The following is a 13,082-nucleotide window of genomic DNA, read 5'->3' as shown; positions in this document are numbered from 1 at the left end:
ATCACTTTCCAAGGTCACATAGTTATTAAATGATACAGTTGGTATTTGAATACTGATCTGAGGGTAAATCTTGCACTTTTAGCCTCTATGCCAAACTACTCTCTTCTTTATATTATACTGTTTTTGCCCAATTTGCAATTATCTTGGAAATTCAGGATCTCAAAATTTCCATAAACATTATGTTATACTTGTCAGAATATTCATATGTGTGCTCACATTTCAGCATTTGTTGCCTTTCTAGGATTTCAGGTCTACACACACCTATACTCAACAGCTTATGTTTCAACATCCCTGGAGGGAGATTATTAAAAGAAGAAGAATATCTCCAAAACATATCGATGCAAAAGATTGTTAAAAACAATCAATGACACATCACTGAAAATTGCATAAATGCACAGATCCTAGGAATTTCAGACTATAAAGTGAAAGTGATAGAGTCAGGTGACTTTTATCTCTTTGATCCCACAGTCAAGTTTCACATAGGCCTGAAGCAGTGCTTAAGCCGTAACACCGTTACAAGAGGAACTATTGACTTCAGCATTAGAGAAAACCTAATGCCACTTACGAAATCAGGTTTTACTGATTTTTAACACTAAAAAGATTTCTCTAAAAGGAGCTCAGGCAATTGTCTTTTAAAGATGCTCTTAAGAAATGCTGAATTTCCGCCTTTTGAAACCATTCCTCCATTTTCATTTTGTCCCTATTTAAAGAAAAGCTTGAATCTTGAAGGCAAAGCATGCAACGTATCAATTTTGCCTGGATTTAGGCCAATGTTTGCATAGACATTGCAAAACCAATCTTTTTTTTTTTTTGTTATCTCATGCCAAGAGTTGGATATTTGAAAATACCTGGATAATTTTTCACTTGTCTATGAAATTTAATGTTTGTTACCATTCATGAAATATTGGTTCTACCACTACAGTTTGTGATTCTATGTACATTACTTAACTTCTTTTTATATCTGTAGGTTTTCCTAATTTGTAAAGAGAGGGCAATAGTAGGACTAATCTCAGGGTATTTGGGTGTGATTCGATGAGATAATGACAAGCACTTAAATAGCTCCTAAGGTGGTGTAAGTGTTCAGGAAACACCAGCTTTTATAATGTATGCACATGACTAGTAGATCAGGGTTTCTCATCCTTGGCACTGTTGACATTTTGGGTCAGATAATTCTTCATTCTTGGATGCTGTCCTGTGTGTTACAGAGTGTTTGGCAGCATCCCCAGATGCTACCTAGTAGATGCCAGGAACAGTCAACCCCTCCCCAGCTCTGAAAACCAAAAATATCTTTGGACATTTCCAGATGCCCCCTGGAGGGAAGAATCACTCTGTATTGAGACTAATTCTTTTCATGTTACCTCTTAATTTTCACAACAAGCTTATAAGTTAGGTACAAATAAGGCAAGTAGAATTTAGGAACGTTACATATTTTCCCTGACATACAGCTGGGAAGGGCTGAGCTATTACTGTAATTGGACAGTGCCTGACAACAAAGCTTTGATGGCATATTAGTTAGTTATGTCTCCCATCAATTGACTCTTCCTATGTACAATGCCAGGAAGTCAACAGTATACTACATTTCTGCTATCTCCCATCCAGGACAATATAGTGGGCTTACTCTGTACGGATTTACAACCCAGTTTCCTTTTTTTACAATTTGCTTTTCTTCTTGTCTGCATTGAAGAATGCTATGCTTTTCTATCAGGACCCTACTGATGAGTGAGGTTTCTCATCTCTCACAAAATATACATTGCACTCTCAGCTTGACATTAAAGTCAAAGTTTCCACCCACAGTTGGCAACAGATAGAACCTGCATTCCTGGTACTTGTCAATGAGAATAACATTGAACTGACTTGCTTAACATTTATTATAAGCTTAATTGTGAAGAATGAATTCAGGAATTTTGTCTAAAGAATTCATAGTGCTTTTAGGATAAGGCATGGAAAAAATAAATAAAATAAACTCATAAAATTCCTAAATAATACGTTTCTTGATCTTTGGTTTCTAAGTTTTTTATACTTAAAAAAAATTTTTTTTTGGTTGAAGTATAGTTACAATGTTGTTCTAGTTTCAGGTGTAAAGCAAAGTGATTTAGTTATAGATATACATGTATTCATACTTTTTCAGTTTTTTTCCCTATATGGATTATTATAGAATATTGAGTAGAGTTCCCTGTGCTATACAGTAGGTCCTTGTTGATTATTTATTTTATATATAGTAGTGTGTATATGTTATTTCCAAACTCCTTATTCTCCACCTATAGTACATTTCCCCTTTGGTGACTATAAGGCTGTTTTCAAAGTCTGAGTCTATTTCTATTTCATAAATAAGTTTACTTGTATCATTTTTTAAGATTCCACATGTATGTGATATCATGTGATATTTGCCTTTGTCTTACTTACTTCATGTAATATGATAATCTCTAGGTCCACCCATGTTGCTGCAAATGGCATTATTTCATTCCTTTTTATGGCTGAGTAATATTCCATTGTATATGTGTACCACATCCTTTTTATCCTTTCCTCTGTTGATGGACATTTAGGTTGCTTGAATGTCTCAGAGCTATTGTAAATAGTGCTGCAATGAATATTTGGGTAAATGTATCTTTAAAAAGCTAAAACTGGAACTACCATGTGATCCAGCAATTCCACTCTGGGTGTATATCTAGAGAAAACCATGTGTTTTTTTTTGTTTTTTTTTGTTTTTTCTGTTTTTAATGATGTAGATTTGTATTCAGGTGTGGAAGGCAGAGAGGGAGATAAATTGGTATTTTTCCATTTTTTATCTTACTATAGCCCTCTGCTGCATTTTTCACTTTTGTGGCTCCCATATTATTATATGTGATATGGTCTCCTCCTTTGGTTTCCTTGCTGTTTTCTTTCTTGGCTACTTTTCTTTGAAAATCTTTTTTTTTTTCTTTAATTTTTTTATTGCTCAAATGAATTTATCACATCTGTAGTTGTATAATGATCATAATAATCCAATTTCACAGGATTTCCATCCCACAACCCAAGCATATCCCCCCACTCCCCAAACTGTCTCCTCCAGAGACCATAAGTTTTTCAATGTCTGTAAGTCAGCATCTGTTCTGCAAAGAAGTTCAGTCTGTCCTTTTTTTCAGATTCCACATGTCAGTGAAAGCATTTGATGTTGATGTCTTATTGTATGGCCAATTTCACTTATCATGATAATTTCTACGTCCATCCATGTTGCTGCAAATGCTGGTATTTTGTTCCTTTTAATGGCTGAGTAATATTCCACTGTGTATATGTACCACCTCTTCTTGATCCACTCCTCTGCCAGTGGACAATTAGGTTGTTTCCATGTCTTGGCTATTGCAAATAGTGCTTCAATGAACATTGGAGTGCATGTGTCTTTGTGAGGTGTGGTTTTCTCTGGATAGATGCCCAGGAGTGGGATTGCTGGATCAAATAGTAGTTCTATGTTTAGTTTTCTGATGCATCTCCATAGTGTTTTCCACAGTGGTTGCACCAATTTACAATCCCACCAACAGTGTATTAGGGTTCCTTTTTCTCCACACCCTCTCCAGCACTTATTGTTTATAGACTTTTGGATGATGGCCATTCTGGCTGGTGTAAGGTGGTACCTATAGTGGTTTTGATTTGCATTTCTCTAAGAATGAGTGATGTTGAGCACCTTTTCATATGTTTTTTTGGCATCTGTATGTATTCCTTGGGGAACTGTCTGTTTAGATCTTCTGCCCATTTTTTGATGGGGTTGTTTGTTTTTTTTGGTGTGGAGATAGAGCTGCAGAATGTGTTTGTAAATTTTGGAGATGAATCCCTTGTCAGTTGAATCACTTGCAAAGATTTTCTCCCATTCTGTGGGTTGTGTGCTGACCTTCACACTCATCTACCCAGTTACTAGGTGGGCATCTCTACTGGAATGTTCCACAGATACTTCTATTCAACACATTCTCCATAAGCTGGCTCTTTTCTCTCAGTTGATGATACGACCATTCACAGAGTTGCTCCAGGTGTAACTTGTATGTTAAATACAGATTTTTGCAATCTCTCATCTCTTCATAGATGCCCAATCAATCACCAAGGTTTGATAATTCAACTTCCTAAATTCATCTTCTTGACTATTTTCTATTGCTTTCATTATCTTTCATCAGAACTGCTACCTTCACCTCCTAAAAGTTTATTAGGACAAGATAACATGCAAGTAGCTAATACTGACTATGAGACTCCTTAATGTGGTCCCTACCTATATCTGTCTCTCTTCCTTTCTCCCACCTGATTTACACTGGGTACTCAAGCAACCTTGAGCTGTCGGTGGTTGTCTTATACATGAAAATTGATTTTTGCTCCTTTGCCTTTGCTCAGCTGTTCTTTGTATGGAATGCCCTTTCCCTAATTATAACATTTAGAAAGGTTTTTTGGTTAAATATTACTCTTATCCCCCCAGTAACACCCCTCTTCCACTATCCTTCAAAAAATTATTCTGGTTGCCTTTCTGTGATTATTCTTTTGCTTTATAACCATCAAATTATCTCTACTTCTATTTATCTTATGTGCACACCTTGCCAACCATGGGGAAAAGAAATAGTGAATACTCCATAGTTGAGTGTTTGACTGTGTTGGTTGAGTGAATGACTATGTCAGGTAGTTCACTGAATTGGCAGCAATCTACTTTACTTTGAAGGTATTTTTAAAATGATAATCTTTCAATGCAGTTAAAATCTTATGTGATTTACAGATGGGGGTTAGCCCTGACTCATATATTAAGTAAATAACTATGACTTTCACTGATCTAAACATCTTTCAGTAGATGTTTTCTTGGCTTGTAACAGAGATGCTGAGCTGTCAACTGTATATATAAACTTCTTACACCATAGGGAGCTATGTGTAGCCAATGGTATTAGAATCAGGGCATGTGGGATGTTGGATCCTAGGCCAACACGCTTGATCAAATCTCTTTGCTCCTATCTGCTACCCTTGAAATTATACCCCTTGGTATTACCTCTGGAGAAAGAGTCGGAAAAAAATTGCCAACAGCAAATGCACATATGTCCTTTAAAATTTTTGTATTAAACACACCATTTAAAAGTCTTAGGTATAAAAAAATTAAAGTTTCAAAATAGATATAGAGAGAATAGTTTTCATATTACAAATATATTTCTGGCTTTACTAATAGGTTCACTGAAAAATGTATTTAAGTAGTGAGATCTCAGTGAATTAAAAAACTGTGATTAAAAAACTATTTCAGGAGTTCCTTTGGTGGCTCAGTGGGTTAAGGACCTCATGTTGTCTCTGTGAGGATGTAGCTTCATTTCCTGGCCTCACTCAGTGGGTTAAGGATCTGGCATTGCTGTAGACTTTGGCATAGGCTGCAGATGAGGCTCAGATCTGCTATTGTTGTGGTTGTGGCACAGGCCTCAGCAGCAGCTCCAATTTGATCCCTAGCCCAGGAACTTCCATATGCTGCAGGTGCAGTCATAATAAATACATAAAAAAAGAAAAAAAACTATTTCACATAAATTTTCAGGAATGGACTGGAAATATTAGAAGATACCTATTTTTTAGATTCATAAATACACATTTCCCTATTAATGCTTATATTGCTATATGAATATATATTCAATATCCCTTTTCAGAGTTCCTGTTGTGGCTCAGTGGTTAATGAACCTGACTAGCATTCATGAGAATGTGGGTTTGATCCCTGGCCTCACTCAGTGGGTTAAGGATCTGGTGTTGCCATGAGCTGTGCTGTAGGTTGCAGATGTGGCTCAGATCCTCTGTTGCTATGGCTCTGTCATAGGCCAGCGGCTACAGCTCTGATTCCACCCCTAGCCTGGGAACCTCCATGTGCCATGGGTGCAACCCTAAAAAGCCAAAAAAAAATCCTTTTTCATTGTTTTTTTATTCTTTATTTTATTTAATTTTTAAGGTCTGCACCTGTGGCATATGGAAGTTCCCAGGGTTGGGGTCAAATTGGAGCTGCAGCTGCCTGTCTATGCCACAGCCACATTCACAGCAATGTGGGATCCGAGCCACATCTGAGACTAGATTACAGCTTATGGCAATGCCAGATCTTTAACCCATTTAGCAAGGCCAGGGGTCAAACTCCCATCCTCAAGGATACTAGTCAGGTTCATGACTGCTGAGCCACAATGGGAACTCCTCATTATTTTTTAAATGTGAACACGTTCATGATAAATGCTGTGTATTTGTATATGTATTATGTTCATACACAAAGTAATAAGCCTTTAAAAATGTCATTATCCTGAATATTTGTATAGTGTTCTGTCAGTGTTAAAAATAATTTTAAGTAACAGATGTTCCATGGCATATGCAACATATGAAATAGTTGTTGAGCACATCATTTAAGGCAAAACTATTATTAATTAATGAATTAATTATTAATTAATGAAAGTATTGAGTATAAAGAATGTTTTTTATCAACCAGTTTTATTTTATTTTTATTTTGAAAATTTTTGTGAAATACAGTTGATTTATAATTTTTTTTAGTTTCAGGTGTACAGCAAAGTGATTCAGTTATACACACACACACACACATATATGTATATATATTCTTTTTTCTACAGTCTCTGTTATTGACCAGTTTTAACCTAAAACTCAGAAAGTTTCATAATTTTTTTCTTTGTCAAAATCTCTCCCACCAATGCCTGAAAGACCTCTATACAGCTGTAAATAGTGTCATAAGGATGTCCAACTTGACTTGGGTAATCAACAAGTCATTATGCTTCTTATTTGGACTCATTTTTAATGATCAGCAACTGAGCCTGACAGTATTTTTGTAACACATTTAATCTACAGGACTGAGAGAACGACTGTTTATCCCGACTGACCAGAGATATTAGCATTAACAAGCTGACTCCTGCACTGCCTGGTGCTAGCTAGCTACAGGTTACGTTGGTGTGGAGGCAGCTGTCTTGGGTGGACTGTGCCATCTCTATTTCCCAGACAACAGTTGGCCTAGGGATCTCACACTGTTTACATCAATGTGAACTGAATGCCAGCTACCTGCATTAGGACCTTAGGTCTAGGAAGGGAAGCATGACTGTTAGCAGAACCCATGCATAGTGCCCATAAGCAGCAGGAGTTACATATAGTGGGTGAGCAAAAGAAGTCATTAGAGTTCCCCTTGTCCATATCCAGTCAACTGACACAATGGCTGCCCCTGCTCTTTTAATTCAAGACAAACAAATTCAGTGCTGCCAAGAAATTGATTTTTTTTTTTCCCTAGGGCTGCATATGGAGGTTCCCAGGCTAGGGGTCCAATCGGAGCTGTAGCCACTGGCCTACACCAGAGCCTCAGCAATGTGGGATCCGAGCTGCATCTGCAACCTACATCATAGCTCACGGCAATACTGGATCCTTAGCCCAATGAGCAAGGCTAGGGATCAAACCCGAAAACTTATGGATGACAGTCGGGTTCATTAAGCGCTGAGCCATGATGGGAACTCCAAGAAACTGATTTTAGAATGGTGTGGTTTTCTTTTCTAATAGTTCATAGATATCTGCTGCAAAACAACTAGAGTTTATCCATTAAAACAATTACTTTGATTTTCAATCATGTACATTCTCTGAGATCCAGTAATATTAATAATATTTTTTGTGTGTATGTGTCAAAGAGGGAGGAAAAGAAAATTACCATATTCTTTTCAATGTGAGAGTTTTTTCTGTTCTTGGTAGAGAAATTAAGCTTGCAGAGAAAATATGACCCTGAAGAACAGTTCTTCACAGAAAAATATATTATTGCATTACTATTTATTGAAATTTTAAGAAGTAGTTCTGATTGGCAGAACTTTGCATAATAAATGTTAAATAGCTTTCTTTCTGTGAATCTCATGGTCCTTTGCACTTTTAGTCTCAGATAAAGATGATATCTGATCAATCTGTTCATTGTTGGAAATCTGCAACATCTGTCAGTAATATTTCTTCCTGCTCTGAGCCAATGAACGAATCTGGATAAGAGTATAAGTATCCTTTGTGGCTACGTGATGGCAGAACAAACAGTTGAAAATTGAAAACTGGCTACTTGCCTTGTTTTAGGTGAAAAGAAAGAAGGGGAAAATCCTATTACTTGAACTTAGTTTTTAAAACGAACAATTTAGTTATTTATTGAGATGCAGACTAAGTCTAGATTGAAAATACATATTTTGGAGACATTTTAATATTTCATACCTCTGAAAAAAATAGGTGCATATCCATTTTTTTTTCCTGGTGCAAATTCATGAGTTCTTTTTGCTATTTTCATCATTTGGAAAACAAACAATTGGAATCAATTCTTTTCCCCTCCAAGGAAATAGTAGTGTTATCATTAAATTCAGGAAGTGGATAACTGCTGAAATAACATAAACAGATTCCATTGCATATAAATAAGGAAGCCAATTTAAAGTAATTTAGTAAAAGAAAGGCTCTATTGCTTTCTTAATTTTTCCAGAACACTTTGTTTCATTGTAACATGCACTGGGCCTACATGTTTTAATGTTCTTTTTCTCTTTAAGTCCCCCTCTGGGGTTTCAGTCCAGTAAATTCAAAAATCATTGCCTTTTTGAGATTCATTGGTATTTAAAAGCAGATTCTAACATCTTACAAATTGCAGTTGTAGTCTGTGTAAGGTAATGGTCAATAAATAAGGAAGAATAGGAATACTATAGCTAGATGGTGAAAAAAAAAAGGAAGGAAAAAAACTTACCGCATTCTTTCTAAACAAACAAAAAAGCATAATTGGAAAAATTCATTTTTATGTTTTCTTATATTAGATGGGACCACTGAGTGAAACATTCACTGATGAATTACTCCTGTAATCTGTGTAGGAAAAACAGCTACTGGCAAATTAAAGAGTCCTGGAACAGAGCCACGAGAACTAAATGGCTAAAAATGAAAACAGGCAAACATTTGAGAGTATTCTACAGAATACAGATTTTTCACCACCTCCCCATTTTCACTGGTTAATTCATCGTCATGGAAACTGAATTTATCAAAATGTTCTTACTCACTTCTAGTGACCCAGTGAGTAGACTTAAAGAGCTAGTGAAAGGTAACTCAGGCTGCAGCAATTTTTGCAAATGATATGCTGCAGGTCATAAATTGGTGAATTTTGAATGGTGCCATTGTGCCGGTTGAACAGGTTTCCAAGTCTCAAAGGGTTCACTTTTTTGTTTTTCTGTTTTTTTAAAAATCTGCCAGGCAGAGAAACCAGAAACCTTCGCTAGTGATTGAGCACGGATGACTGACCTCATGGAAAGTGGCCAATTTTAGGTTTTAACTCACCTTTTCCCCTCAATTGTTTTCTTTCCCTCAGTCTAAATAAAGAATGTTCAAATCCAGTATTTGATAGCATTTATTGGGTTCATTCATCTGCCTGAACAACTCCCTTAGTTCAAAGAAGTAAAAAAAAAACCCTCAGCTCTCATTGCAAACTTCTCCCCATGTCTGTAGCAGAGGCTAGGTGTTGGCAGTCACAGCCTGACAGATCTGGACAGCTTTAAGCTGACACCTTTGCCAGACCAGAGTTAATTTCACAAGGAAGTGGCTTCTTCATTTCAGGAAAGTGACTTGAGGAATTCCCTAAGGAAAAGTGCCATTTTACTATTTAAAAAAAATTAGACATCATCCATGTAGCTGCCAAATTCATGGAAGGTTGATTTTTTTACTTTATGTTCGCAATTAGTGACTTGTTGTCATGGAAACCACACTTCAGATGATTCTTGAACTTAAATGACTGGATATGATCAGGCAGAAGCCCTCCCCCTTTTTTAGGATCAGTAGTCAATGTCTCTCTCTTGGTTATTCTGATCACAGAATCATACGAAACATCTATAAACATGCAAAATAATAGCATAGGGCAGCATCAATTAAAACTGAATATTCAATAATTCATTCTTTAATTAAGCCTCTTTCCTCTTTTCCTGAAGCTGTAACCTTTCAAGTGTTAAAAAAGACATAAGAACTAAATCATTTAGTAAAAGAAATCTTTTCTAATTAGCAGTTTGTGATACACGAGTGAAGAAACAAGTTTTGAAATTCCTTTTTGGTTTTCAATGTTTAATATAGAAAGCAAAATGAAAGGGCTTCATGTGGAAAGTCTATTCAAGGTGAAATAACCATGGTTTGAGGCTCTAGCCTTTTCATGTGTGTGTGTCTTTTGTCTCTGAGTGAGGGAGGACTGTGGCTTATCACAGAAACAGCATAGCCCACTTGTGGTTCCTGGCAGCCAGAAATAATTAATCTATATGGAGGCTGCAGGCATAGTGTCCGTATTTGCATATGTGACTATTCTGTGTCGGTGTTGGAAATGAAATCTCCAACCATCAGAGCAGCTCATCTTTAAAAAGGACAAATCAAACACGCAAGAAATCTGGATTTATTTGCTGACCTCTGTTTGAGTACAGAATTCACCACTCTTCAGAAATACTATTATGCACCATGTACGCTAAGCTCTTTGTACGTGTCTGGCTTTCTTTACTCTCCAGGTACGGGGAGTTCACTTCTCTCACTCCTTCATTAATGCTAATTCATGGACAAGAGGCTCATAGGAGAGCCTGGTCAATTTTCTTTTTTAATTTAGGGGGCATTCTAACCTTTTTTTTTTTTTTTTTTTTTTTGTTAGAGAAAAATAAAATTGACTTTAAGCATTTTTTCCCATGAATATTGAGTATAAATTCACCATAAATTTTATATAACTGATAAAAACAATCAATTGCATGAGGTTACATGAAATATATGTTACATGATATGTGTATTACATGAAGTAAAGATCTCACAGGTCCTGTTACTGTTGTGTGAAAGTATAGGTGGAAGGATTTGGCTGAGAGTCACAGGGTCAGACTTTAAAAAGAGTCTCATTTTTGCATTTATGCTCCATTTCTTAGTTTAGAAAAATCACCTAACCTCTCTGTGACTTAGTTTCTTCATCTTTTTTTTTTTCTTTTTATGGCTGCACATACTGCATATAGAAATTCCTGAGCTAGAGGTCATATTGGAGTTGCAGCACTGCAACTATGGGAAAAAGAGATCTGAGCCACATCTGTGACCTACACTGCAGTGAGGCCAGGGATTGAACCTACATACCCATGGATACTAGTTGGGTTCTTAACCCACTGAGCCACAATGGGAACTCAGTTTCTTCATCTTTAAAATAGGACAAGTATCTGGCTATTTTAAGTTCCCATGGACAATACAAAGGCTGTTTGAGCCTTGGGGCACTCAGTACATTTTGATGAATGATTAAATCACCTTGGTATTTTCTTTTGCAAATGTACCAAAGACAACTGTGATTGCTTTTTTTCTTGTTAAAGAAGGAGTTATGAAGAAAAAATATTTAAAAGATTTACCTTTTCTCCCCTACAAATCTATAAGAAACAGATTAGGATGAAATATTCTGTTTAAAACCATGCATAGCCAGGTTATAAGGTATGTGGAACCAGAGAAACAGGTAAAATGGGAACAGTGTACATGTGCACATTTCAAGTCACTTATGTATATATATTTATGTATATACACACACACACCCAAATAGATAGACATATATATATAGATATTTAAAGTTTTATTGATATATAGTTGATTTTCAATGTAGTGATCATTTATGCTGTACAACAAAGTGATTTAGTTATACATATACATAATCCATTCTTTTCCAGATTCTTTTACCATATAGATTATCACAGAATACTGCGTTGAGTTCCCTGTACTGTATGGCAGTTCCCCATTGGGCAATCATTCCATATACTCATGTCACATTCTTAAACACAGATCTCTACTAGGAGAGCACAAAGTATCACTCTATTTCTTGCCAAAAAACAGCATGCATAGAGGGCAAAGATAATAGAAAACACGTGATGTATGAGGGTACCTCTTTTGATTCTGAGGCCAGGGAGAGTTAGTTAAACAAAGACATAGTTCTTATCTTTACCTTGTAGCCTTTATTCATTCACAGCCCTTTACATGGATGTAGAGCAGAACATTCTTTTCCTTCCTAAGACAGGTACCCTTGAAAGTCAAATATAGTCAAGAACTAAATGATGTTGGTGCCTGGTCCCTCTCCCTTTCTGCTGTGTGTCATATGTATATAGGGAAGGTAGTTGAATATGATCCCTAGAAAACTAGTGAAGAGAAAACACATTCATGTTTAACTTGAATTCCAGCAGAAAGGAAACACTAATAGAACACTGATTTTTTTTTTTCCTACACTGATTTCAATCTGCTTTGGAAAATTAAAGGTTTAAATTGAAATCAGGTAAATGAAAAATAGTTCTTTTTAAACATATTGTGCCCTTGAGGGGAAATTCTTATATACACACACACCTGTGGTTTAGTGCCCTTAGCTTTACCTCTTCCAGCCACATTTAGTAGAGTATAGTTGAAAATGTTTGGGGCTGGTGACACAGTGAATGGCACCATTAAAGATGGACACAGCTGTTCTTGGGATGTTGGATCAATCTTTGTACTGTCTATGTAGTCTGCCCTGATATGTCACCAATGTATTTTGGGTCATAGAGGCAGCCTGATCCAAGTTCTGATGAACCTCAGAGTTTATCTTGGGGCTTTCATCAGCATTGCTACCTTTCACACTCCCTGTCCCCCCTACTGGTGGTGGTGGGAAATGGAACTCAAGCGAAGAAGAATATTTTGAATCAAAGTTACTATTTTTTTGGAGGGGGGAGTTAAAGTTTGCTTTTTGCAACATGTTACCAAAATGTCTGATAGTTCAGATAAATTCATACATACCGAGAGACTACCTTGCCAATAGAACCTTCCCAACACGAACTCCACTGCTGGGTGCAGAGATGATTAGATTAGGAATTGGCATCTAAGCTGTGGAAAGTCATTTTAGAGGTTGGCCAGCAGCCTATCAGGTGGTTTGATGAAGGAATTATGTCTTGTAGAGGTTCTGGTGCTGCAGGGTTATTAACTTAGTCAGATTCTCTCTTACTGAGTAGAATAGGGACATCCAGGGAAGGACACGGAAATAAAGGGATCGCAAAGCTAAGAGACACACAGCAGGCATGAGGTGGTAAGAGCCGTGTGAACAAAGGTCATGAGGTAGAGAAGGAAGAAAGTAGTCAGAAAAGAGAAGAGATCCA

Source organism: Sus scrofa, chromosome 11 (assembly GCF_000003025.6).
Source record: "Sus scrofa isolate TJ Tabasco breed Duroc chromosome 11, Sscrofa11.1, whole genome shotgun sequence".
NCBI classification, from domain to species: Eukaryota; Metazoa; Chordata; class Mammalia; order Artiodactyla; family Suidae; genus Sus; species Sus scrofa.
This window is presented reverse-complemented; position numbering follows the sequence as displayed.